Source organism: Ursus arctos, unplaced genomic scaffold, assembly GCF_023065955.2.
Source record: "Ursus arctos isolate Adak ecotype North America unplaced genomic scaffold, UrsArc2.0 scaffold_5, whole genome shotgun sequence".
NCBI lineage: Eukaryota > Metazoa > Chordata > Mammalia > Carnivora > Ursidae > Ursus > Ursus arctos.
The window spans coordinates 60831406-60859264 of NW_026623067.1; the positions used below are offsets into that span (position 1 = coordinate 60831406).

A 27859-nucleotide genomic window follows, 5' to 3' on the forward strand; every position below is an offset into this window, starting at 1 on the left:
ATCTCAGATGCTCAGTGCTTTTGATCTTGGTTTGGTCCTGAATGATCTTGTTTGGTTATTGTAGTCAGATTTGGAGAATCCTTTCATGGCCTCAGTTGTTGGGCTCTCGGGGCAGAATTTCAGTAGAAGGGGAGAATCCATATCCTCCATAGCACCGTGGGTGGCAGCACCCCTGTCTGTAGCCTCAGCCACAGCCATAGCACAGGCCTCCATCGTCGTCACGGTGTCAGGGGTGTTGAGTTGGGTTGGTTATTCAAAGCAAGATCCTGAGTGTGAATGTCAGCATGTGTCGAGGGATGCTTGTATACCTTGGTCAGAGCATGTGATAAATCACGTGTATGCCTTTTTGTGTCATTTTTTAATTACCTACTTGACACAACTCATTCATTCATTGTCCCCTGACACAGGGTAGATCCTCTTAATTTTCATTTTCAGGTGGGATAGAATAGTTATTTCAGAAAGAGAAACATTCCAGTCTTCAGAACCTATGATGGAGTTCCTTCCTTCGAGACGGTGTTGTGTGTTTTGGACATTTCCTGAGCTGTGTCTGCCCCTCTGTCTCCTTTGGAGCAGTGGTTCTCTAGGCCAGGAGAGATCTTAAGCCCAGCACTGATGGTCTATGCAGTCCCCGCGTGCTGGCCGCCCCAAGGAGGGGCACACAGGGCTGCTGTGTCTTCTGGGGAGTGGCACCTGGGAAGACATGACAAGACATGTCTGGGAAGACATGAGATTAAGTTCAATCTCTTGACCAGATCTAGGGAGCCCAAGCTGTACCTCGAAGGTACTTCTGGATCCTTCAGCCTAGACAGGAACAGGAAACCCTGAAGCTTTCAAGGTGAGGTGAGAGTCAAGCAGGAACCAGGATGGTCACAGGAGCCGGGAAAGAAACTAACTGCATTGCAGGGCAAGGGGCCTCTCAGAACCCCAGGGCTCTGAGCCTCCATCAGGCTGTTCATGGGCTGGCTCTTTGTGTGTTTGTGTGTGTGTTTCTTTGTGGCCAAGGTAAAGGCACCTTTTAGAGAGGCTGCCCCACGGGAACCGCTTTCTGCACCTGTTTGTACTCCCCAACCCTACTCTCTGTGGCCCCAAGCCCTCCTCCCTCAAACGCAACTACTAGATTTAGAAGCAAGAGTCTTCCCTTTTTTTTCTTTTGACCTTCCAGTTGCCTTCTGGGGAGATGAGGTAAGGAGAACGCTCTTATCTAAATTTCCGGGGGTGGAGTTTGGAGCAGTCTTCCTTCCGCGCTGGGGCAGTGAGGAGCTCTGGCTGGGAATCGCTCAGATGCAGGGCGTGGCAGGCATGTTCCTTATCGCCAAGGAAGGCAGGAATTGCTGTAATTTATGACTTGGAGCCCATCAATCTCTGAGTAAACAGAGAGGGAGGGCGCTGAGCCTCTCAAGAAACAGCTTGAGATAGATTCCTCCCAACCGTGTGCGCGCCCCCTAGTGGCGAAGATGAAGTTCTTCTGGAGCCGGATGCCCTGGGTTGACATCCTCACTTCGCCACTGCGATGACTTTGGGAAAGCTCTGTAACCTCTTGGTGCCTTTGCTTAAAGAGCTGTAAACCAGGGCCAGTTATTCCTGTTAAGATTTTTGAGGATGATGGGGCACCTGGCTGGCTCAGTTGGTGGAGCGTGGGATTCTTGATCTTGGCTGGTGAGTTTGAGCCCCAAGTAGGGCGTAGAGCTTACTTAAAAAAAATTTTTTTTTTCGAGGATGAAGTGAGTACATTTAAACTGCCTAGAACAGTGCTTGGTCAGAGTATCTGTTCATTCATGTTAGTTCCTATTATTATCCTCTAATCTACTTCCTGTGCATTGATAGAGGAAAGCCTGAGGCCGTGCAGGAGCTGTGGGAGGGCTGGTTGAGTGTTCAGAGGAGCTGAGGGATGACAGGGAGGCTTCTGTGGGGCACTGATGCCTGAGCTGGGCAACTGAGGGTCCCAGGAGCAGTGTTCAGTGTGAGACTGATGGAGCAGGTGAGACCGACAGAAGCACTTCAGGGAGCTTAGGTTTTGTTTGTTTGTTTGTTTTTTAACATTTTATTTATTTATTTCAGGGAGAAAGAGAGCACAAGCAGAGGGAGCTGCAGGCAGAGGGAGAAGCAGACTCCCCACTGAGCACAGAGCCTGATGTGGGGATCGATCCCAGGACCCTGGGATCATGACCTGAGCCAAAGGCAGACGCTTAACCAACTGAGCCACCCAGGCGCCCCAGGGAGCTTAGATTTAACTCAGAGATGGCAGGGACTGTTTTTGGGGTGAAGGTGGGGAGGTCAGGTGTGCACCCCGATAGCTGGGGGAGACTGATTTTGAAGAAGATCGAAGTGAGTGTAGAAGGTGAGTCCGCGTCTCTTAGGGTCACTCCATCCAGATGCCACAAGGGCCTGTAGCACTGCCTAGTGTGAGAGAGGGGGTGGGAGACTGAGGGGGTAAACCTGGCACCTGGTCACAGGCGAGGAAGAGACCAGAAACAGCCTGACCCTCAGGTTTCTGACTTATGCAGTGAGGCGAGTCGGGGAATTGCTGTTGACAGCAAATCAAGGAGGGTCCCATATGGACTAGAGGGGTGAGGATGCCTTGGAGTGCAAATGACACAGTCTGGTGTGACTTGGGGCGGTGAGATGCTGATGGTGCAATGGAGGGGGGGTGTCCTGCAGTCTGTTTATTTATACTCTGCTCTGCCCCAGGCAGGATTTAAAGCAATACATAAGAATACAAAAAATAGAGTAAAAAATTGGAAATTAAGTAGGAGAGAAGAGGAAAAAACAAGACTGAAACGTAAAATGGGGAGGGGTGGAGTGAGATTAATACAAAATACACCGCAGAAAGCAGAAGTCGCAGCTGGCTGGGTTCAGCTGAACTCGACTGTTCGGATTGGCCTGCAGCTTTGTCTGTTTATTTTCGGTTCCATGTGTTCGTTTGTTGTTTTGAATTGTAGTTAAAATCCAGGCATTCTCAAAAATTAGAATTCCTGGTTTTTTTCTGAAAGTAGTGGAAGTCCTGGGAGCTCTGGGCCATATTCTAGTCTGGCAGCAATCATCTGAATCCTCAGGTGCAGTCCCCGTTCCTAAGCGGGCGTGGCCGTCCAATTGACCAGAGTCCCCTCTAGTCCCTTTGGCTCCCCAACTCTGAGGCAGAGTGTCATTCCCATTTATCATCATGGACCATTTCTCTGAACTCAGATCTCTCTCAACTGTGAGTCAAACAAAAATAAGTCAAGATTTTTTTTTTTCTTATTCTCTCTCTCTTTTGCCGTCTGTGTTAGCTGCCCGGCCATCGAGGCAGACCCTGCTCACTGTTTGTAACTGCTGTCAGTTCTGATGGGTACCTGTGTTGTACTTGTTTAGCCGTTCCCGCATAACCCCTGTGGTGGGTATTTGAGTTTATAATTAGGTGGTAAAGTCAGGTGTTTGGCCTCAGGGGCCCCAGATTTGACTCTAGTCCTTCTAACAGCTAAAGAAAAAGAGGACACCTTATCAGCCAGCCAATTCAATGTCCATAAGATAATTGCTTAGGGAGATCAGGACTGTCTCAACACAATGACCACATGGAAATTTCTCCCGAGAGTTTTTATAGAGAGGGAAGGATATGTTCAAACAACAGCCATCCCCCATTAGACTGGTGTAAGGCTAATTCTAGCAGCTTCCCTCAACATAGTCAAGTGGCAATTTCCCAAAACACCAAATTGCTTAAGCAATTTTGGGGGAGGGCCAGTCTGATACAGTTCAGAAACTTCTTTTTCTACTGTGTGGACTGAATATAGCGATAATTTTAGAAAATTTAGAAAGTCTGGAGACATGGATGGATTTCTCCAAATAATCTTCCACAGCTCATCCTAAGTTACAATGCCTGGACTTGAGATAGTCACTTTGTGACCAGGGACAAGTCAGGGATGAGAACCAGCACACAGAAGATGGTGAAGAGGACAAACAGAAGATTTTGGGTCCTTGCTGACATCGCTGAAACACTGAATCAACCCTTATGGTGTGAGATAACAAATGTCCTTATTAAGTTTTAAGTACTTTTGTTTTTCTAGTACTTGCTGACAAATGCATGCTAACTAGTATAGCCTATAACCAATTCAAGTCCAAAGAAGGAGCAATAAAATTCACAACCTAGAAGTGTAAGTAGGGGTGTAAGTATAAAAGGGATAGATGTAGAGGCCAGCTTTTAGGCAAACAGGCTTGAGCAATGGAATGTAGAAGGTGCCAGGTCCACCTGGCGACCCAGCTCAAAATAGCCATAGGCCCTCAACTGACTAATGGGCTACTTACCCAGGCACACAGGCACAGTTCCAAAAAAGGGGAAAATTCTGTATGTCGCCATACCTCCTCATCTTCCCCATTTTTTTTTAATTTTATTTTTGTATTTGAGAGAGAACATGAGAAGGGGGAGGTCAAAGGGAGAAGCAGACTCCCCACTGAGCAGGGAGCCCGATGCAGGACTCGATCCTGGGACTCGATCCTGGGACTCCAGGATCATGACCTGAGCCAAAGGCAGTCACTTAACCAGCTGAGCCACCCAGGTGCCCCTCATCTTCCCCATTTAAGAACAGCCCTCAACCACTGCCTCATTGCAGACAGCCTCTCCTCAGCTTCTCCCTAGTGGTGTATTCAGTAAACTTCTCTTTTGTCTGTCTCAGGTGAATTCTTTCACCTTCTGTGCCATTGGTTTCTACCCAATGGTTGCCCCACATCTGAGGGCCCTGCCTCCGATTGAGAGATACCCCATTTAGGCACCACGATATACAAAATAGCTAGGCTATACAAAACACCAGCGTATCACAAGAAGTTGTAGGTCTATATTGTAGGTGAATGCGAGTAAAATAGTATTGATATGATTCTCAGGGGTGTCGGGTCAGGGTTGAGGAAATAGACTTGGGAATTAAAATTTTAAAGTTTGAAGACAAAACCATCACAGTAGTTAAAATTGCCTACATTGACCACATAGAGCAATGGAGAATGCTCACATTTAAAGGGCAGAAACTAGAAAGCAAGATTCATGCAGAGGAAAGGACATGGAGGAAGAAGAGTTAGAGGTGGGAGGGAAACCAGCATAATAAGAGATCATGGAAACAAAGAGAACAGAAGCTTCAGGAAGGTAGGAATAGGAAACAGTGTCAAATACAACCCACCCATATAGGATTTGCGTGTTATCAAGTGAAATCTGGGCTTCCATATATTCATTCTCTCTCTGAAACAAATTCTGTACATGAAAATTTTCCTGATCCATGCCATTCTTGTTTTTAATAATCAAACCTAGAATCTTCTGCAGGAACTTTCTTACCAAGGTTTTTAGAAAAAATAAAAATTGTTTATAATAAACTGTAAGTCCATGAGCTCCTAGGAACATCTTTAGTTAAATTTGCCTGCCGTTTTCTTTAGCCAGTTTTTAAAAGGGCTCAGTGGAAGTTCTTATCTATCCAGGACTCGAAGCTGTGAAGATGTTGCTTGCTGAAGGATGGAATGGCCAGGACCAATTTCAATTTGTCAGTTACCTTCTGACAGGTACAAAGAGGGTGGAGCCTCTCTCTTGAAGCCATCAGAATGAAGTTCCAGAAGTATATGAAACTCAAGGGATTTCCGAGAGTCCTTCATTCCTTCTCAGTCTTCTGCCATCTTCTCTCGCCAGTCAAGTCATGGTCCGGACTGGCTCAGGGAACATCAGGCCAAGAGTAAGGTGAGGGGAAATGGCTGATCCATCTGCGATCCAATGTGCCGTCATCCAAGGACAGTGATAAGCAGGGTGGGGGCTAATCATTCTAGAATCTAAAACAATTTCTTCAGAATTGGTCTCTGAACTTTTATTTCAAAACTATAAGTTACATTTATAGGTAAGTATGGGAGTTTTTCAACTCACATTCCTTTACAGGGATGATACATAAGAAACTTTTTGGTAAGGTAGTAGACTCTAAAGAGAAATGTCTCAACTTGGTGGACACATAGAATATTTTAAAAATCTAGAGGAGTATTCAACTGTAACCAAATAGTTTGCTTTGGCTAAAGAAAAGGAAACATTAAAGTATATGGTGTCCCTATAATTGGGAGCCAAATCAAGGTAGGAGAAATCTCTCTTTTTTTTTTTTTTTTTAAGATTTACTTATTTATTTATTAGAGAGAGAGAGCACAAGTGGGGTGGGGGTCAGGAGGAGAAGCAGACTCCCCGCAGAGTAGAGAGCCCAATGTGGGACATGGTCCTGGGTCTCCAGGATCATGACCTGAGCCGAAGGCAGACGCTTACCGACTGAGCCACCCAGGCACCCAGAATATATCATTATTATATGCACTTGGGTACTCAGAGTTGACGAAGATTAGGCTATTTGAGCAACTTTTTCCACCACCAGTCTATTTCTGAGCTGCTGGGAAAAGGAGGAGTTCACGGCCTGAAAATGAGTAAATAACTTTCTTGGAGTCCAAGTCCTTTGGAGGCATATGTATTAAAGCTCAAAAGAGAAACAAATGATGCAGGACCTTCACACCCAGGACTCCATCCTGCTTTGCTTGAAAGTGAGGAGCCTTAGTCACAGGGAGGCAAACACCAAACTCCGGGCAATCTAGTGGTCTAGGAAGATGCAACCATAATGAGGCTCTGCAACTGTGCATAGGTTTGTAACTTCACCTGAACCTGGCAGATCCAGTCTATCCGGCCAGTTCTTTGTGGAGAGTCTGCCGCTTTCTGGACCAAGGGCAGGGCTCCCTGAAGATGTGATCAACTTAGCAGAAGTCTCTCTTTTACTTTTTTTATTTGTAAGTAATCTCTACACCCAATGTGAGTTCGAACTCACAGCCCGGAGATCAAGAGTCATGTGCTGTCCTGACTGAGCCAGCCGGGCGCCCCCACAGCAGCGCCTTGAATGGGGGGATATCACTCAGGGTTCTTAATGGCAAGCAATGGAAGCCGAGCCTAGCTGCTGAAGCAGAAAAGGAACTCATTGAAATAAACATGAGTGGCTCTCAAGACTCTTGTGAGAGCTGTAGGGAAACCGTGCTGGAGGGGAATGTTCCATGAACTATGTCCAAAACCACACTGCGGAATTGGCTGGTTGAGAGAACTCCCTCTGTGGCCCACAAGCCCTGCAGACAGTTCATTGCACTGCTCGACTCTGCAACGATTGCCAGTGCGGTCCAGTATGTATGTCCTGTCTGCACCAGGAACTCTCACCTCCTCTGTGGTAGAGGATAGAGGGGGACGTGAGCTCGTGCTACAGATCAGGTTTCAGAAACAGAAAACTTGTGGGGTTGCCATTTTTTGGAGGAGGCAGAATGGAAGGAGGAACCTTTGTCCTGGAAGACCCTGAGATGGGCACTGCTCTCTCCGCTTCTCCCGTGGGAAGCTGGGAAGGGGCTGGTGGAAGGCTTTCGGAGTTCTGGGTTGTGTATCACCAAAACAGACAAATGAGAAATCAGTGCTAATGTACTTCAAAGAACTTGGGGAATAATCAAGAGAAGTTTTATTAAGCAGATGTTGCTCAGAGGACTCTGAGGAGTGACGAAGCAATGGTACTTTGGGATCTGAGGTGATTTTTGGTTAATCTGCACATTTTTTTAAAGCCCTGTATTAACTCTGTTAAGATGTTCAGGGAGGTCACTTGCAGAGAACCCATTGTTACTTCCTCTAAATTTTCACTGCTGTTTTGTGGGGAAAGGTGCCGTAGAGAATAGGAAACAGTGCCCTCTCCTGTAAGAGCTTAGCATGTTTGTCCATTCCGAAACAACATATGAGAATTTCCTCACTTACGTTTTGATTCCTGAGAACTTCTAATAGAACCTGTTAATTGACATGGCACCTTTTCTCTGAAGAGTCATGTAAAAAAGACTTAACTAAGAAGCTATTTTAGATGTGTATTGTGTTGTAACAATTTACCCTAAATTTTGCTTAAAAACAATATGTATTGTCTCATATAATATCTAGGGACAGGAATTTGGGAGCTGTGTAGCTGTGGTTGTGACTCGGGGCTTCCCAGAAGGTCATACTGCAGTCGACTCCAGCTGGAAGACCCTCTTCTAAGGAGCCTCGTCACATGCCTGGCAGGTTGGTGCGGTTTGTTGGCTGGAGGCCTCTGTTCTTTGCCACACGGATCTCTCCGTGGTGGTGACTGACTTCCCCCAGAGCACATGATCCAAGAGGAAGCAAGGCAGAAGCCACAATGTATTTTATGCCCTAGTCTTTTTTTTTTTTTTTTTAAGATTTTATTTATTTATTTTGAGAGAGAGAGAAGGAACACAAGCAGGGGGAGGGGCAGCGGGAGAAGCAGACTCCCCGCTGAGCAAGGAGCTCTGTGTGGGGCTCCATCCCAGAACCCTGGAATCCTGACCTGAGGATAAGGTAGATGCTTAACTGACTGAGCCATCCAGACATCCCTTTCTTTTTAAGATTTTATTTTTAAGTAATCTACACACCCTGCGTGGGGTTGGAACTCAAAAGCCCGTGATCAAGTCACATGCTCCACTGACTGAGCCAGTCAGGCGCCCCTATAATTCCTCTTCTTTTTGACTCTCAGCTTTAGTCCTGAGGTAGAGAGCAAGACGAAATACCTTTCTTTCAGCAGTGAACTCAGGGATGTAGGAGACATCATTGAAGGGAAAGAGAGGGAAAGTCTCCTCCCTGCAGTTCCTGGAGCAGAGACAGGCTTTCCTGACAGAAATGTGTGGCCAGTCCCCTACGGCTGTTTTTTGGACTACAAGGGTGAGGACAAGTGTGTAGTCACCATTCTCCTAGGAGTTCCTCGAGGGACCTCTGCCCTTTACGTCCTTGTCCTAATTGTTTTCTGAAGGATGAGAAACATGCAGGGCAGCCCGCTCACACACGTGAACACACAGCTGATCCTTAACCTGATTTTGTGGGGGGGGGGTTGTTTTGTTTGTTTGTCTGTTGTTTGTTTTTTTAGAGAGAAATAGAGCATGATTGGGAGGGAGGGGCAGAGGGAGAGGGAGAAGCAGACTCCCCACCAAGCAGGGAGCCCGATTTGGGGCTTGAGCCTAGGACCCTGAGATCAGGACCTGAGCCGAAGGCAGGTGCTTAACCGACTGAGCCACCCAGGCGCCCCTTTAAACTGATTTTGGAATAAAAAAATTTATCAAGGGAAAAGGAACTTCAAGGGCATTAACTTGAGGTTGTCCTTTTTCTCTTGTGAAAAAGGAGGTCCAGTTATGTATGTACCTTATGGTTGGTTTAGTATTTAATAATAATCTGTAATGTATTTTTCAGTAGTATTTGGGCATTTGTCCTGAATTACATAATTTCCCACAGACAATGTCCAGCACTGGGCAAATATGTGCTACTTAATAGTGTGTGCAAAAGGGCTTTGCAAACCGGAAAGTACTTGAGGAATGTCAGTGGATACTACAGCCAAAAATCTATGTTCAGGTGGTTCAAATGCGTTGTCAACTCTGTGGTTTTTAAAAACACTTTATTTCATTTTTTTTGATTATAAAAATAAAGTATAGCTATTACTGAAGATTTAAACTTACTAAAACCAAGAGTAACTAACATAAGCAGAAAAAAGAAAAATCACCCTGTAAAAACTCCTATTAACATCTTTGCATATTTCCTTTTGTCTTCTCTTGCATCTATAAAAACATAACATGATCATTTTGAATCTAGAATTTTATATGCTAAGTTTTAAAATTCAACATTATGGGGCGCCTGGGTGGCTCAGTTGTTAAGCGTCTGCCTTCGGCTCAGGGCGTGGTCCCGGCGTTGTGGGGTCGAACCCCACATCAGGCTCCTCCGCTTCCTCTCCTGCTTCCCCTGCCTGTGTTCCCTCTCTCGCTGGCTGTCTCTCTCTCTCTGTCAAATAAATAAATAAAATCTTTAAAAAAATAAAATAAAATAAAATTTAACATTATACCTTAAAAGACATTGCCTAATATGGAGGTAAATTATAATTTTAAATACTGTACAACTAACAACTGATGAAATTGAAAATACTTTTTTTTTTTTTTTTTTTTTTTTAGAGAGGGTAAAGGAGAAGCAGAGGGAGAGGGAGAGAATATTAAGCAGGCTCCACACCCAGCCCGGAGCCTCATGTGGGGCTCATCTCACAACCTGAGATCATGACCTGAGCCACAATCAAGGGTCAGACACTTAACTGACTGAGCCACCCAGGTGCCTCTGAAAATACAATTTAACAGCAGCATTGAAAATTTTAAAAACCACCCATAATTCATTAAATAACTATTAAAACTATTTGTATTTTCCTTCTTTTCTATATGTACACAGATTTTTTTCCCAATATAGCACACGTGTGGTTATTTTGCTATTGTCACTTTTTTTTGCTGAAAAAAAAATTTACTTTCTGTAGTCTTTCTAATTCTACTTTTAAATGGGTGCTTAATTTTATTTTTTGTCAGACAAACATGGGTTTGAACTTCAGCATGATATAATCTAGTTATGTGATTCTGGGAAATTTCTTTGAATAGCAATAGTGCGTTATAATTGACATACAAAAACCACACATATTTAAAATGTATACTTTGATAAGTTCTGATATGTGTATATACCATCACCACATTAGAGACAGTGAGAATATCCATTAGCCCCAAAAGTTTCCTTATGCCCTCTTGTAATCCCTCCCTCGTACCCCACATAATTGTAGATTAGTCCATGTCCTTGCTATGAAAATGTCAGAACATTTGAATCAGGTTACATAAAAAGACAAAAACTGGAAACTTTGCAAGGAGGCAACTTGGCTTCCTGTATAACTCTGGCCTTGGCCCCAGAGGCAGACCCTCCTAGGATTTTTGTGGCAGGCTCAATCCCAGTTAATATGATGGCCAATTTTTCATGTACTTCCTTTCTTTCAGGCCCCAGGGTCAAGTCCCCACTTTAAACAGCTCTACTGTTTTTGCCTCCTACCTGTGGATTTGTACTAGCTTTTTTTTCCTCCAAAATAGCCCTTATGAACTCCCCCAATCTGAAATTTCCATTTCTCTAATTCTTTTGCACACTTGTAACCCTTTTAGCCGCAAGGGTTATGACTCATGCCAGAAATTGAAAAGAAAAACTGTAGGGGAGCCTGGGTGGCTCAGTCGGTTAACAGTCTGCCTTTGGCTCAGGTCCTGATCCCAGGGTCCTGGGATTGAGGCCCACATCAGGCTCCCTGTTACTTCACCCTCTGCCTACAGCTCCCCCTGCTTGTGCTCTCTCTCTCTGTCAAATAAATAAATAAAATCTTAAAAGAAGAAGAAGAAAGAAAAGAAAGAAAGAAAGAAAGAAAGAAAGAAAGAAAGAAAGAAAGAAAGAAAGAAGGAAAGAGCAAAACTGTAATAATTAATAGAATCTGTAAAGTGCTACCAGATGACCTTTCTGTGCTATAAACGTTTGTGTGTTTCCTGCCCACCCTGGGATTTCGTGTCACTTGTAAATTTGTGTTGCTAGCATGACAGGGTCCTATTAAGGCTTCTGACATTATCTTTGTTTCTGAAAGGCTCCTGGAGGGCAGAGGCTGGGGCTGGTTTACATCACAGATAAGCCCCTGAAGGGCCGGGAGTCTACGTAATTTCCAGCATATTCTGGAAATTAGAGAGCTTCCAGATGCAGTTATGCAGTCGGACACTAAGGGGCAGCATGTACCAAAAGAAACATCTAGCTCTGCTGAAGCCAAGCCCAAACCAAGTAGAAGCCACTTGTTTCGAACCCCAAGAGCAAAGAATGTAGAGAGAACATTTTCATCTCTTGAATCAGATTATAATGTTACAATTTTAAATATCTTTTCTATTAAGAGTTTTGCCTGCCAACTGAATTTTCCAAGTAAATTAATTTGTGATCCAATATGATTTAAATATGCTTCTGAGATATACAGAGTCTGCAAGAGTTACCCATTTGACTTCATTTATAACTTCGGTGGCTTAATCTGAAAATATTTAATTCCAAATTCAGACTCTTTATATTCTTTGAAATGACTGTTGTCTGTCTCTTTCTCCATTTGATGAAACAAAAATTTTTTGTGTGAAATAAAGGTAATCAAATAATTCTTTAGACAAACTCAACAAGGCTAAACTCTTTGGAGATCTTACAGTTTCCCTTCTGGGTCATTTGCTCACTAGTCCATCCAACAGCAAAGATTTCTGAGCATTGCCTCATAGTGTTGGATCTTGTGCTAAATGCTATAGAATGCAAAGATGGACCAGAAATCAGATCTGTCATCAAGGGACTCATTCAAAGCCTGGAGAGCGGGGAACAGATGGGCAGACTGAAAACAACCACCACCACCACCACCACCACCACCACCCTGATTACAGGAACGTGTGCTAAAAGAAATGATAAAAATGACAAAGAGATGCTCCAGTGGTAGGAGAGGACAGAGGGGGGAGGTTGGAAGTTGGGAAAGTGCTGGAAAACGTCCAAGAGGAGAGAGCTGAACTGAGCTTCAAGGGTAGACAGAAGGAGCATTCCCAGAGTGCCAAGGCAAGGAAGAATGAGAGAGCACAGCATTCTGGTCGGTTTGTCGGCAGGGTCGGACTTGTGAAGGCCCAGGGGTGAGGGCATTAATTTGCATTTTCAATAAACTCGTCTGACAGCAGAATGGAGATGGGAATGGAGAACAGAAAGCAGAGAGAGCAGTAAGGAAGCCACCTCTATTTTGGTGATAGAGACCAAAATTATGAAGCCCGAGGTGGGGAAGAATAGAGAGAAATGGGTGAGTTCATTTGATGTTTTAAAATAGTGAGGGCAGCAGGACGGCGGGTGGGGCTGGACGTCTGAATGGTCAGCGCAGCGGGAGCGGGGTCGGGGGGGGCGGGGGGCATGGGCTTCGCTTTGGTCTTAACTGAGCTTGAGGCGCTTGTGCGACATTGTGAGGTAGGAGTGGGGTCCAGCGGGCGGTTGAAGCTGGCTCTGGAGCTTAGCAGAGAGATGTAGGCCAAGACATATGATTTGGGGAGTGATTGAAATTACAGGAGTAGCTGGATCACAGCGGGGTAGTGGTGGGGTAAATGTTAAGCGTTGGAGAGGAAAGAGTACATTTAGAAAAGAGGAGGCCCAGAAAAGTGTGGTCACAAGACATAAGCGTATTCTTGTATAGGAAGACCCAGCATAAAATAGCCCCAGTGTTCCCTGCAGTCTATACATTTAACACCATCTGAGAAAACTAACAAGGGGACGCCTGGTCTGTTACCCATCGGACTCTTGATCTCACCTCAGGTCTTGATCTCAGGGTCGTGAGTTCACGCCCCGCACTGGGCTCCACACTGGGCCTGGAGCCTGCTTAAAAAAATAATAACAAGATTTGCTCCCAAGAGCAAGGTTCTTCTGTTATCCGTACACAGGGCCTGGCATAACAGAAATGCCTGAAAAATATTTCTTGCCTATATGTAGGTATATTCATCCAGTGGGATAATATGCAACTTCAGTGAATGGGCTAGATTTATATGCTGATATAAAAAGATTTCTAGGATATGTTAAGTGAAAAAAATAAGGTGTACCACACGTTGATACTGTCAGGTATATGTATGTTTAAGGACACATATGTAATATTATGTATCTTACATACATTGTACACATATTTTTTTTTTCTGTAAGGGTAACAATAGCTGCCACCTAGCATTTACTATGTTGCAGGCACATATTTTAATTCATTTAGTGCTTTCTGTTAGGTAGGTACTACTGCTATCCCATTTATACAGACTCTATTTTCAGCGTTCTCCCCAGCCATCCCCTTCCTAGCAACTGACTGCAATTTCCACTCATATTCCCCACCGTGGGGGTACAGAAGGCTTCCTCCTTGCCACTCCCTGCTTTCTCATCTGATGCACACAGTGGGTGCCAGGCCTTCCTTGGGGGCCCTCGGGCCAGCACCTTGGGGTTTGAACTCACACCTGTTCCTCCTGATGATTAAAAACAGACACAGAGGCCCTTCCAGTTGAACCTCTCGTCGCTGGTAATTCTGGTCTTTTGGGGAACAGGTGTGCGTAGGTGAAACCCCGGGTATAAACGAGTAGAGTTTAATTATAACCACCTGTTGACAGAGCCGTGCCCTGGCTGAACAGGTACGAAGTTGGGTATTTTCTTCATCTTCTACTTCTTTTTAATCTATGTTTTATTTATTTTGATTTATTATTATTATTTTTTAACCTGTGTTTTGATATGACTCTGTAGTTGTTGTCTGGTGGCTGACTTGCGAACACACCGGAAGTGCTAGATTTGGGGGGAGCGGGGATTAGGGAGGAGAAACCCCCCCCCCCCGTGCAAGGTCTCCCGTGCAGCCTGCCCTAGGCGCCCAGAGCGCTGGACTGAAGAGAGGGCGGTGAACAGGCGTCACCTGTGGGCTGGGCGCGGGGAGGCCATGTTCTCCTTCAACGCAAGGGGCGAGGCTTCCGCGCCTGCTTATTTTGAACAAGTGTTCTCCCCCCTGAGTTCGGTGGTCCGTCCCCGGAGCGTCCGTTTACCATGCCCGCTCCGCTGGGGTTACATGAACGTCAGGATTGGGATCTCCCCCCAGTCCTCTCGCCAGGAAGGGGACAGATTGAAGCTCACCCTGGGGGGCACCGAAAATGCTCCTGCAGCGACAGCTCACGGGATTCCGCCCGGTGAGTCGCAGCGTCCCGTCGCGTGTGGTGGAGGGTGGATGAGGTCGGCGTCCAAGGAGAGCCTCTCTGTACCGTCGCCTCTGGCTGCCGCCAAGAGTGCCGTTGGTCCCGAGGTTCCAGGCCAGGGCAAGCGAACGCTGGAGGCCTTTGTCCTCTGTGTGCCCTTGATCCCTGAGCAGCACAGGTTTGAGCCGCGGGGGGCCTCTTTCTGTGGATCTTTCACATGCAGGACTGAGTGTGTTTGCTCATAGCGTTTCCCTCACAGCGTTTCCCTAGCGAACTTTATTGGAAGAATATAGTATATAATACCTGGAAGACGCAAAACATGTGTCAGTCTGCTGTCGATGTTACCAGTAGGCTTTCTGCCCACAGCGGGCTATTAGCAGTTGAGTATCTGGGAAGTCAGAAAGTCATAAGCTGTAGGCAGCATTTTCGGGGGGGGGGGGGCTCGGCACCCCAACCCCCATGTCGCCGGAGGGTCATCTGTTCATAGGCGTGTCCCCTTCTCCATGTTGCCTGTGGCTGGGGCTTCCAAGGGTCGTAAATGCTATTTCGGCTTTCCTCAGTGATGCAACATCCTGGTGCAGCCAAGACACAGCTGGTTATACTAGGAAGGAGAGTTAATGACTAGTGGCACGAGTTACAGCTAGAGCTTCGTCTACCTGTTGTAAAATTAATATCACGTATTGGGCCAGAAATGAAGCCCAGGGTCTTTTATGCTGCGGTGGCAAGTTTTCTAGTGAATGACAAATCCTTAGCTTTGTCAGACCAGCACAGGCTGATTGCGAGGGACAGAAAGGGTGTGTCTAGCCAGTGACAGGGTGGGTAGCAAAGAGGTTCACATCTCAGAATAGCCAAGAGTTCAATAAGCCTACACATGAGGGCTTACACTGGAGTGTTCGGGGGCTCATGCCTTCTGAGCAAAACCCTTTACTCTGATGTTATGCAGCCGCCTCGAATTGCCTTTAGCAGAGTGTGTTATCCTTGCATGACGTTATTTGTCCAAACCCTGTATTAAGACTCCAGTATTTGCAACTACACACGCTTTTCTCCTTTACCCTCTATAGGAAAACCTTAAAGTAAAAAAAATAAAAATAAAAATAAATTAAGTAATCTCTATGCCCACTGTGGGGTTTGAACTCACGACTGTGAAATCAAGAGTCACATGCTTTACCGACTGAGCCAGCCAGGTGCCCCTACAGTAAAAAAATTTTTAACACAGTAATTCTTCACAGTTGGCTACTGGATTATATAAGATTTGGGATAAAAGGCTCAGCAGGTCAAACTTGGCACATTGATTTATTCAAGTGAAATGTATCATTGTTTTTGATCAAGTTGATCTTGATCAATTAAAATTTCCAGCCTTTTAATGGTTGGCGTCTGTTGAGAGGGCAACAAGAATTCCTGGAGGAAATGAACTATTTTTAGAAATATTTCTCAGCACCCAATAATCATAGGACCAGTGAATGCTTCACAGTCCCACCCATTCTGAAGCCTGACCTCTTCCATGGGCTCCTTGCTTTACTTTCCACCCCTATAATGCAGTCATCCTTCTAAGATCTACCCTTTATCAGGTGCCTCTTTTTTTGTGTCTGCTGTTGTGCTAGGTAAGGCTGCAGATAACTATTGTTTGTTCCATCCAAGATTTGGGACATACTTAACAATTTTTTCATTATTCATCCGAAATTCACATTTAACCGAATGTCCTGCATTTTCATTTACTAAATCTAGCAACCTGGTGCTAAGCACTTTTCAAAGTGTTGATGTCTCCCCCAACTTCTTGGGGAGATAGTCTTCCCATTTTATAAATAAGGAAATTAAAAAATGTTAAATGCTTTGCGCAAACTCCCATTGTTGGTAAATGGTAGAGCCACCTACTCTCCCCCTATCGGCTTTAAAGTCTGCTTTGTTCTGTGTGTTTCGAGTCCTGGTCCTTGACCTTTGAAGTTGTGTAAATGCATTTTCAGAACCCGCAGCTCATGATGCTAAGATGCTATTTGCTCTTCTTGGTGTTTAGATCTAAGCCAGAATTACATGGCCCTGGGGCAGAAGGCTAGACTCATCTAGAACTGGTCCTTGGTTTAAATCCACCTGCATATGGTCTCTTGGAAATTGTCCTTAGATACTAAAAGGGAAATAAAAAATTGAATGTAAATAAAAGGAAAATGCAGTTTCAGTTGTCATGAACCTCAAGGCCTGGGAGTTAGAAATTTTCTTTTTCCTTTTAGTGCCAAAAGGACCCCCAGTTGGTTGATAAGATAATGCAGGACCAACCAATGAATTCGTGGTCATGGTGGCAGCTCTGACAGTTGCTTGTAATGATTACTTTGTAGAACAACTGAAGAAGAAAGGAAAATACAAATAAGTAGTAAGCTTATCTAAGGGCAGAAATATAGCCATAGTTGTTTGCTTCCTGTTCCTCTATAGTCTTCAGACCTGTAGTTACAGTGATGCCATCTATAGATATAATATACTATAATTAATTACTAGTATTATTAAATGATGTGTACCTTAATACACTGATTTAAATACTCTAAATCTTATATACTGTACTGGAAATTTTCCTATACTACTAAGGAGGTTTATGCTTTTTTTTTTTTTTTTTTAAATCTGTCAGAGAGCAAGCACCACAAAATTTAGCAGCTTTCAAATGAGACTAAAGCTTAGCAAACTTCTAAGAGACATTTATCACCCTTAAATTGTATTTGGAACTCCTTAGCCTATTAACGAAATTAAGTGGCTCTCCCCCCATCTGTGGTTCTGCTTCACATGGAAGAAGTTGTGCAGGTCTGTCAGCAGAAAGGCTGACCCACAGAAGAAAGTGCTGGCTTTGTCGGTGAGACCGGTCAGGAGAGGGTCAGGAGAGGGTCAGGAGAGCGGGTGCACTCAGGGCTCGGTATCTAAGCCAAGAGAGCTGAAGCCAGCAACTCTTGAAGGCTGCTGTGTAAATTCCTTCCCTTGCCCCTTGGGTCCCCTAATTCTGGGGCAAGTGTTCCACAGGACTCCCCTAGTGCTTGCCCTGGGGTTAAGCTTCAGTCACCTGCCCGGGAGGCTGCCTTGCTGTCACACCTTCTCTGCGCTCCCTCCCTTTCTTTGTCTCACTGCATCCCCCCACCCTGTGTGTCTGCACTCTCACGTAACACCTTGCATGCAAGTCCTTGTCTCACTGTCCGCTTGGGGGAAACCAGACAGTGACCTATCTCTTGGAGATTTTTAGAAAGAAAATGGTGTAATGAAAGGTATACTTTTTCTTTTTATAAATTTATTTTTATTATTTTTTTAAGATTTTATTTTTAAGTCATCTCTACACCCACTGTGGGGCTCAAACTCACAGCCCTGAGGTCAAGGGTTGCATGCTCTACCCACTGAGCCAGCGAGGGGCCCCTATATTTATACTTTTAAACACATAGCCCTGGCTGCTGTGTTAAGAAAGGGCCATAGAGAGGGCCAGTGCAGAAGAGGGAGACTAGTTAGGAGGCTATCCTTGTGTTCTGAGCAAGAGACAATGGTGTCTCAGCCCCAGAATCAAGCAATGGAGATCAGTTTTTTTTGTTTTTAATATCAATTTGTTAAGTGCTTTGGAGGTGGGAGTGACAGGACATGCCAGTGGACTGGTGAGGAAGTACAGGATATATCTGTTCTCCCTTTCTTCCATATATTAGAAGCCTAATTTGTGCAGGGTAGCAATGTGCCCAGCTCTATTTCCCAGCCTACCTTGCAGCTGATGTGGAGCTTATAACATAGTTCTGGACACTGAGACATAAGCAGAGGTCTCCTGGGAATTTCTGGGAATGTTTTGTTGTTTGCATATTGGTTCTGTGCCTTCCACCTTGTTAATTCTTTCCCTGTCTTCCCGTTGGAATGTAAATGCGAGGCTGGAGGTGAGGTTGCCAGCTTGCAACCATGAGGATAGTGAAGGAAAACAGTGAAGAACTGGGACATTTTTGGCGCTGAGGAGGCCCTCCATGGCCCTGGTCTGCCTATTTCTGGTCCTCTCATTATGTGAAAAAAGAATGACTGCTCTCTGCTTAAGTTGGATTCTGTTACTTGCAGCCCAACACAGTCTCTAACGTTCAGATTTTTGGTCAAGCAAATTTAGTAAGTGGGAAAGGCTGGGAGAGGAGCAGCTTTGTGGTGGGGACCCTTGGGGGAATAGCTCCATTTAAAATGCCTATTGGACATCCAAGTGGACATATTATGTGGGCAGTTGGGTAGATGAGAGTCTAGAGCTCTGGGCAAAGAGAGGAATTAGAGACTCAGATGTGGAAGTCATTAACACATAGATGGTGCTGAGCCACAGGACTGAGGGATCACTTAGGATGAGAACGTAGATAGGAGAGATGAAAGGGCCAACAGTTTGCTGTCAGGAAAAAGGAGCCAGCAAATCCTACAGCAAAGGCATGGTCAGAAAGATAGCAGGAAAACCAGGAGAGTGTGGTACCTCAGAAGCCTCGAGAAGAAAGTGTTTGAAGAAGGAAAGAAGGTAAAATCTATAAAGAGAAGGAGTCAGGTGGGAACGGAGAACTGACCACTACATTCGCCAAGGTAGAGATCATCAGAAGCCTGATGAGAGTGATTTCTCTTGCGAAAGTGTCTGTCCCCCAGCCTGGCAGACAGGAGATGCTCAATAAATATTTAAGTGAACAGATGAAAGAACCTGCCTGTTGTTGATTTCCTCGTGCTAAGACCTGCCATTTTTTTTCTTTACGTAATATTTTTGTCTCTCTCAAGCCAGTTCTGAGCAGGCAGGACAGGGAGAATTTAGATGTCAGAGCATTCAAGAGAAGAAATGTATACTCTTGGTGTTTACTCCTGTCCCTCGAAAGGTTGGGGGGAAATGAGAAGAAAAAAGTGGACTACATATTTCAGAGGTGTTCAGACTTTTTTCTTACAAGATGGCACTGTGTTTACGCAAGAGAAGATCTGAACGTTTCTCCGGGGCTTTTAAACATTTTGTTTTAATTTGGGCCGAAGTTTGTATATTCTAAAATGAGTCACCAAAACATGAAAAGTAAATTCAAAATTTTCTCCCTGTCCAGTTCAAGGAAGGACATTCTCAACATAGAGAAATAAATGAAAAAAAAAAGTTCATTTCATGCTGTTTCTAAAAATCAATCAATAGGGAGGAAAAGCAATTTATGTGTGAAATTAGGTATCAAATGAGTAAGGATTACATCATGCACCAAAAGCTCTTTCCTAGTGAAGAGGGGGTGGGGCTGGCTTTCTTTTGTGTGTGTGTATGTGTGTGTGTGTGTGTTAGGCGTCCACAGTAAGTTTGTAGGAGGCAAAACTGATTACTTCTTATGCCCACAGGCAGTGGTCTGTGCATTTGCTGCTGTTTAAATCAACCTGAAACAATATTCAAGGGTCGTCCCTGCATTGGCACATTCTAATGTCTAACATTCCCCCAATGTTCTTTTTTTTTTTTTTTTTTTAAGATTTTATTTATTTATTTGTCAGAGAGAGAGCACAAGCAGAGGGAGCAACAGGCAGAGGGAGAAGCAGACTCCCCACTGAGCAAGGGCCAGATGCAGAACTCAATCCCAGGACCCTGGGATCATGACCTGAGCCGAAGGCAGACACTTAACTGACTGAGCCACCCAGGCATCCCTTCCCCAATGTTCTTATTGGAAGACAAGACTTACAGGAGACAGTAGCCTAGGTCTGATTGGGGCCCTGCCCTTGAAATGTGGCTGGCAATACAAATAGCTAGAAATGGTGGGGTCCAGGAAGGCCTTCCAGAGGCAGAAGCCTGGAGTTGAGTCTTTGACAAGGGAAAGAAATGGGAAAGTTAATTAAAGAGAATTTGGGTAAAGTCGTGGAAGTGTGAAGCGAAGGGACATTTTGAGGGCAATGCAAGTGGTTTGGTGCCCCCAGCTTGTAGCGGTGGGATAGCAGGAGATGGGGCTGGAGAGGCCGACAGGACTCATAATCAGAAAGGGCATTTGGTGCTAAGGTGACAAATTTGCAATTTATCCTGAATGTTATGGGAAACCATTTTATAATTTTATGCATATTTGCTTTTTACTTAAAGCAGTTTTGTTGGTTTCTAAACTCTCCCATAAATTTTTCAATCTTTAAAACAGTGATTTTTGCATCCTAATTTGACATTACACTCACACTTTAATATCTATATTCATATATATTAAAAATATATATGACTAAGGTCCATCTTCCACAAAGATGCTGATTCATTTGGTCTGGGGATGGGGCCCAGGCATCAGCATTTTTAAACGAGCATCAGTTGATTCTAAACACCACCAGGGTTGAAAATCACTGCTTTTGTGGTGATTCACTTGAACAATCAGATCAACATCTGACTGAGAAGTGTCTAGAACGGCAGCTGTTGCGACTTTAATGTGTGTGTGACTCACCTAGGGATCTGATTCAGCTTTAGTAGGTCTGGGCCATGGGCCTGAAATTCTGCATGTCTAACAAATTCCCAGGTGATGCTGATGGTGCTGATAGAGGTGGTCTTGACTCTAGGGTGAAGAGGAAAGAGTGAAGTGTCATTTTGGAAGCAGGCACCTGTAAGATAGTCCTGCTGGCATATTCCCTTTGGAAGAATGTAAGACAATACAGACATAAGGCTCAGAGAGGGCTGGGGAAGAGGCGAGAGAGGTGGGAGAAACCAGGACAGAGTGTTCCCTAGGGTCCTGGGGGAGGGGGAGGGAAAGGGTGTTCCAGTCGACCTCAGGTCAAAGGTCTTGGGCAAGTCGTTGAACTTCTTTCCGCCTCACTTTTCTGGCCAGCATCAACACTGGGATTCCCGGGCCCCACCCCAGTCCTAGTGACTCAAAGCGGGGAGGGGGGAGGGCAGCTTCTGCTGGTGATGATTATTACGCAGGCTTCAGTGTCAGACCTAGAGCTCCAGGGGTTATAATGAGATAGCAGGTGCCCGGGACGCAGCGAGCGCTCAGGAAGTGGTAGCATGAGGTTGAAGACCGTGGTAATGGTGACACGGCAGACATCTGTGGTCTGGCCTAGAGTCTGCAGCTCGTGGGTTTTATCCAACCTGCTCTCTCAAGCTGGTGCCCACAAGAGATACCAGCCAGATGCTTGCAGTGGGAAAAGGCTGTTCAGCCCTTGACTTCTCTAGCTTTCTCAGAGAGTTTCTTTTCCAGAGACAGACTGCAGGGCGCCTGGGTGGCTCAGTCAGATTTGGGATCAGGCCCTGATCTCAGGGTTGTGAGATGGAGCCCGGCCCGGGGCTCTGCACTCAGCGGGGAGTCTGCTTGAGCTCTCTCTCCCTCTGCATCTCCATCCCCCCCTCACGTGAGTGCTCTTTCTCTCTTAAGTAAATAAATCTTAAAAAAGAAGAAGAAGAAGAAGAAGAAGAAGAAGATGGACTGCTATGCAGTCATTATGTTTTCAAAGAACATCTACTCTGATGGGACGCGTCTACTATATAATACCAACTTCAGTATTTGGCATGGTCCCAAATGGGTTTTAAAACAGTGCTTCAGCATGAATTTGTAAGTTTTAAAGTTCTTGTTTCTATAGCAGGGCACAGGGATACAAGAGCACCTGGCTCCTGGCGTCTCAGACACACCAGGTTGGGCCATTCACCAGTGACAAATCCAAAGGCAGAGAGTCGCGTGGTGGTGAAACCAGAAAGGAATTAATTTAGTGAGGCCAGCACTTCCAAGACAGCGGACTAGTGTCTTAGGGGCTGTCTCCAAAGTGCTGAAAATACTGTCTGATTTATAGAAGGGAAATACGGGACAGAGGTGGGCGGGTCCGTGCAGGCGGGCAGTGAAGGTCAAATCGGTCATTGTCCTGGGGTCAGTCACGCGGTCGTGGTCTTGCAGGCTGAGACCAGTCCTTGTAAGAGATGCATCGGGAAGAACTTCATCAGAAAGCGCAAGGTTAAAATGAGGTAGCTGAAGTCCTCTTTCATTTCTACTTGCAGTTTTTCATTTTCTTTATCCCAGTCAGGAGAAGGGCTCCCTTACAAAGGCAAGGCCTGGGATGGGGTGGAAAGTACCAGTTGCCTGAAAACCACTTCCCTTCCTCACTTTTGTTTTTAAGAAACTGAGCCATGGAGGCAATTTTGTGAAGTGCCTCCAAGGAACATGTCGAGAGAGGGAATTATCCCAGAGGAAAAGATTTCCTCTGAGACTAAAAAGAGACGTCCTGAGCCCTGGAGGAGAAAGAGGGGTTTGCGGTTTGCAGAGGAGTGTGGGCCTCACGGTGTTCAGGTGACCTCTCCCTGGAATTTTCCTCTAACGTCTACCCTTCTCTCAGCCTCTGCATCTTTGACGTTTATCACTCCTGGAGGTCGGCGAGGAGCTGAGTCTGCCCTCTGGGCTTTCTTCCATCTCTTACAAGTCTTGCAGTGTGTTCTCCAACTTTCCTTCAGACTATAACACCTATTGTCTTGAGCCCTCAACCAAAATTCTAACAGCTGGGTATGTACCCCTTGAAAAAAGATTGAAAGGAAGCCCACCAAGGTGTTCACCGTGACGGCGGCATTATAAGCAATGTTAATATTTTCTTTGTACTTTTACCTAATTTCTGATGTTTCAGCAGTGAACACGGGTCAGAAAATACTGCTGCGCTCTTGATTTTTATTAGGAAATTCCTGCTACTCTCGCTCCCACATCTTTATTCCTCCCTTACTGCCAGCTTATGAGAATGTCTTTCTCTCCGAGAGGACGTCCTCAGCTCTGTACTGCCTTACTTTTCTTTCTAACCTGGGCACCTGTCATGGCACCCACAAATTGGAGAAGTTAAGCACATGCTTTTTTAAGTGAACCTGTCTTTTTTTTTATTTTTTGAAGATTTTATTTATTTATTTATTTATTTATTTATTTATTTGACAGAGAGAGAGAGAGAGAACACAAGCAGGGGGAGCTGCAGGCAGAGGGAGAGGGAGAAGCAGACTCTCTGCAGAGCCGGGAGCCGACCCCCACACCCGGAGATCATGACCTGAGCCAAAGGCAGAGGCTTCACCATCTGAACCACCCAGGCGCCCCAAGAAACGATCTTTTTAAAGGGTTAGTGGCAAAAATCTCTATCAAAAATTCCTAAGTGATAGTAATTTGGTCATCACATGTTATCAAGTACCGTCAAAGAACAATCGAAAGTTAAGGCCCAAGAACATTTTAAAACCCCTGATGTCCACGTAAGCAGTTTCACTTTTAGAGGCTCCCTTTTCATACGTGTGGGTACGCTACGACTTTGGGAAATGAATGCATCTTGCAAGTTAGGCGAGTGCTTTGGCGTTGGCCACAGAGGCATCTGACGGTCCATTTATTAGCTTGCATTAAAACCTTTTTTTTAATTGGAAGATAATTTAAAAACAAGAAACATCCCAGGATTGAAAAAGGGTGGGGGTGGGGGTCCTGGTTGTTTCTTGCCCCTCCCACCCTCTCCGTCCCAACTAATCCATCAGGCTTGCTTTGATAGTTGCCTTTTCCGGTGTCATATAAATGGAATCATACACTACATAACTTTGGAGTCTGGCTTTTTGCACTTAGCGTGACACATTTGAGGTTGCTGATTTTGTATGTATCAGTAGTTTGTTCTTTTTTATTGTTGAATAGTCTTTTTCATTATACGTATATACCACAACTTCTCTATTAACTAATAAAAGGACATTTGGGTTGTTTCTAATTTTGAGTGACTGTGATGAAATCTGCTATTTACAAGTTTTTGTGTGGACGTAAGTTTTCATATCTCCTGTACCGAAGAGGGGCTTGCTGGGCAATGTGGTATCCTAGATTTTTGTTTGCTTGTTTTTTTTTAGATTTATAACTTTTACTTACTTACTTACTTTATTTATTTATTTAGAGAGCACACATGTGAGCTGGGGTGGGGGGTGGAGGGGCAGAGGGAGAAGGAGAGGGAGAATCATAAGCAGGCTTCACGCTCAGCACTGAACCCTACACAGGGCCTGCTCTCACAACCCTGAGATCCTGACCTGAACTGAAACCAAGAGTCAGACGCTCAACCGACTGAGCCACCCAGGAGCCCCTTAAGATTTTATTTTTAAGTAATCTCTACACCCAGTGTGGGACTTGAACTCACAAACCCCAAGATCAAGAGTTGCTCACTCCACCCAGTGAACCAGCCATTATAGACTTTTAAGTTAAAACTTATGAAGCGGTGTCTCCCTGTGGTTTCGATTTGGATTTTCCTAATGACTAATGATGTTGAACACTTTTCATATAGTTGTTTGCCGTCTATATGTCTTCTTTGGTGAGATATCTGTTCCAATCTTTGACCCATTAAAAAACTTGGGTGGTTTATATTTTCATTCTTGAGTTATGAGAGTTCTTTATATATTCTAGATTATAAGACCTTTGTCAAAAATGTGTTCTGTGAATATTTTCTTCCTTTCCATTCTCTGAACATTATCTTCCACAGAGTAGAAATTTTTAATTTTAAAGAAGTCAAGTTTATTATTTTTTAAGAGTTTATTTGAGAGAGAAAGGAGCACACGAGTGGTGGGGAGGGAGAGGCAGAGGGAGAGAGAGAGAAGGAGAGTCTCTGCTCCATGGGGAGACCAATGTGGGGCTCAGTCCAGCACCCTGAGATCATGACCTGAGCCAAAGTCAGACACTTAACCCACTGAGCCTCCCAGGCAGCCCTGAAGTGTATCATTTTTAAAAAATGGATCATGCTTTTGATGTTTTATCAGAGAAGGCTTTGCCTAACTCAGTAGTTTTCAAATGGAAGACAGCTGCCCCACCCCAAACATTTGGCTATGTCTGAAGACATCTTTTACTGTTAGACTGAAGATCTAAAGCCCGTCTTAAACCCCCTGTCTCCTAAAACAGTCACATCGAGGATTGGGGCTTCAACATATGAATTGTGAGGGAACAAAATTCAATAGCAGAGTCTATCTGTAGGATTAATTCCTAAAAGTGGAATCGATTTTTTTATGTCAAAGATATTTATATTTAAATTTCTTATTTATGGTGTCAAATTTCCATCCAAAAACTTCTTACCAATTTATACTCTCAGAATTTTCATGTGAGTCTTTTTTCTGTATCTTCACTAACAATGCATATTATCCCAGTTTCCTTTTTGCCAATAGGTTTTTTACTTTGTGTTTTAAATTTTGTGAATGTTTTAGAGTACCTTTTATGGTTTTTTTTTTCTTGAAATGCACATTTTCCTTCAATCAGCATTAGAGGTTGATCCACTGCTGAGGCTTCTTCCCACCTGCTGCCCAGCGTAATGATGTATACGATGCTTTCTTCATTGGAATTCGCCTAACTTGGAACATGCGTGCCCACCTTCCACGAAAGGCCGTGCATCTGAGCATGATGGATGCTACTTACTCTGTGCAACGCAGAGCAGAAATAGTCACCCGGAGCCGTACATCAACTACAGTCAGTGTGCCCAATTTAAATGTTACAGTAATCAGCAAGAAACGTACTACACAGCCATTGGCTGGATTTCAAGCGCCTGTGTGGGCCTGTGATGTCAGGAAGTTCCTGAGTGCTCATCAAGGGCTAAAGAAAGTGGAAAGCCTCTTTGAAAAGCATCACTCTCAGGAGGGGGTCTGCCTGGAATAGGACTAGCTTGCCTCAAGCGGTGCCTAGCGCTTGGGGGCTTTGGAGCAAACTGCTTACGCTGATAAACTGGGGAGGGGGCCGTGAGGAAGTGCTGCAGCACGTCAGCCCTGTGGCAGCATGTCAGCACTGTGGCAGCATGTCAGCACTGTGGCGTGAAGAGCAGGGTGACACGGATTCGCTGATTTTACCCTGAAATTCACAACTGCCTTTTACCATTTCTCCTTACAGAAGTTATAAAAGTTTATTGTAGGGGGAAATGTGGACCTTTTTTTTTTTTTAATGCCATTATCACACATTAAAAAAATTTTTTTAAAGGCGCCTGGGTGGCTCAGTGGGTTAAGCGTCTGCCTTTGGCTCAGGTCCTGATCCCAGGGTCCTGGGATCGAACCCCGGGTTGGGCTCCCTGCTCGTGGGAGTCTGCTCGGGATTCTCTCTGTCCCTCTCCCTCTGCCCCTCCCCCCATTCATGTCCCCCCCCCCCCACTCTCTCAAATAAATAAAAAATCTTTAAGAGAAATTTTAAGTTTATTTATTTTTAGTAATCTCTCCCCGCAATGTGGAGCTTGAACTTAAGACCCAGAGATCAAGAATCACATGCTCTTCTGACTGAGCCAGCCAGGCGCCCCCGCAGAACATGCATTTTTAACACAGTTCTCCAGGTGACTGGCATGCATTTTAAAATTTAAGAAGTGTTGGTCTCTAGGACCCCAGATAAGTTAGGTACGGATGAGAGGGGTGATAGGTGTTGTGTAGATGTCTGCTGCTATGTAACAAACCACACCAACATTTAGTAGCCTAAAAAATAAACATTTACGATCTCACATATTTCCTGAGGGTCCGAAGTCAGGAGTGATTTCTTCGCTTAGCTGGGTGGTTCTGGCTCACAGCTCCCCGAGGCTGCTGTCGGGCTCAGACCAGAGCTGCAAGTCACTGGGAGTAGTGGGAGATGATTGAGATACATGAGCGTGGAGAAGCTTGTTCTTTCTGGAAAGAGTGAGAAGTAGAACTCACCTGGTGTCCTCCTCTGCTATAGAATGATCCAATCTGGTGGGTGACCAAAAAAAGGAAAATACAAACCAAGTTCAGTTTTTCCCAATATTCAGACAATGCGTTTGGGGGGAAAGATGAAAGTGGTAGCGCATCAGGGGAGCTGGCAAGGACCGAGGGAGTGAGTGGGACTGACATTTAGCCCCTCTCCCCTGGGGAGCTGCTGCAGAACCTACTGGAAAGCACCCCATCACCCCAGCAGGAGCCCTGGGGCTGGGGAGAGAGACTCCAGAGACAACTCAGTGTAAAGCTTAACACCCCCCGATGCAGATACGTGAGGAACAGATGGGAAGCAGTCCTAGAACAAGAGAAGGGCTGGATGAGAGGGGTGCGGGAGAGGGGATGGGCGGATGAGACCAGATTGAAACTCTCTTCTCCACATAGTAACAGTGTGTGGATCAAGGCAGTAGAGTCAGCCTTTCAAAATAGAAAAGAAAAGATTCCCCCTGAAGAGTTGCAAAGCTCTCGGGTTTATGATTTTCTTTTCTTAGAAATTTCCACAGTAAATACAAGGACTAGAAATTCTCTCTCCCAGCTTCCTGTCTGTGTTTCCTGGTTGTTGTTCCTCTGAGTGTCCTGTTACTGACTTCATCGTGAGTTAGGACAGTGGCTAAATGCTCGGTGGCTGGGGCAACTGTCCTCATTCAGTCTGTTTGTGATTCTCGGAGGTATGTGCAGGTTTCGGGCTTTTCTGCTGCTTTCTTCTTATACTGATAGAAATGGGAGCAAGACATTAGGACCCAAAGCAAAGATGCT

At 45.0% G+C, this 27859-nt stretch overlaps 1 long non-coding RNA gene across 5 annotated transcripts; it reads left to right on the top strand.

Moving 5' to 3' along the window:
* Positions 1 to 699: 699 nt before the first annotated feature.
* On the top strand, positions 700 to 26529 carry LOC123001038 (uncharacterized). 5 transcript variants are annotated; one of them, XR_008957548.1, is made up of 5 exons: positions 700 to 1656; positions 2059 to 5680; positions 7913 to 8032; positions 23355 to 23528; positions 25665 to 26529. It is a non-coding gene; the product is annotated as an uncharacterized LOC123001038 (long non-coding RNA). The 5 variants fall into 5 exon arrangements; XR_008957549.1 differs by lacking the exon at positions 23355 to 23528 and having other exon boundaries at positions 2059 to 2338; positions 5509 to 5680; XR_008957546.1 differs by lacking the exon at positions 23355 to 23528.
* Positions 26530 to 27859: the final 1330 nt, after the last annotated feature.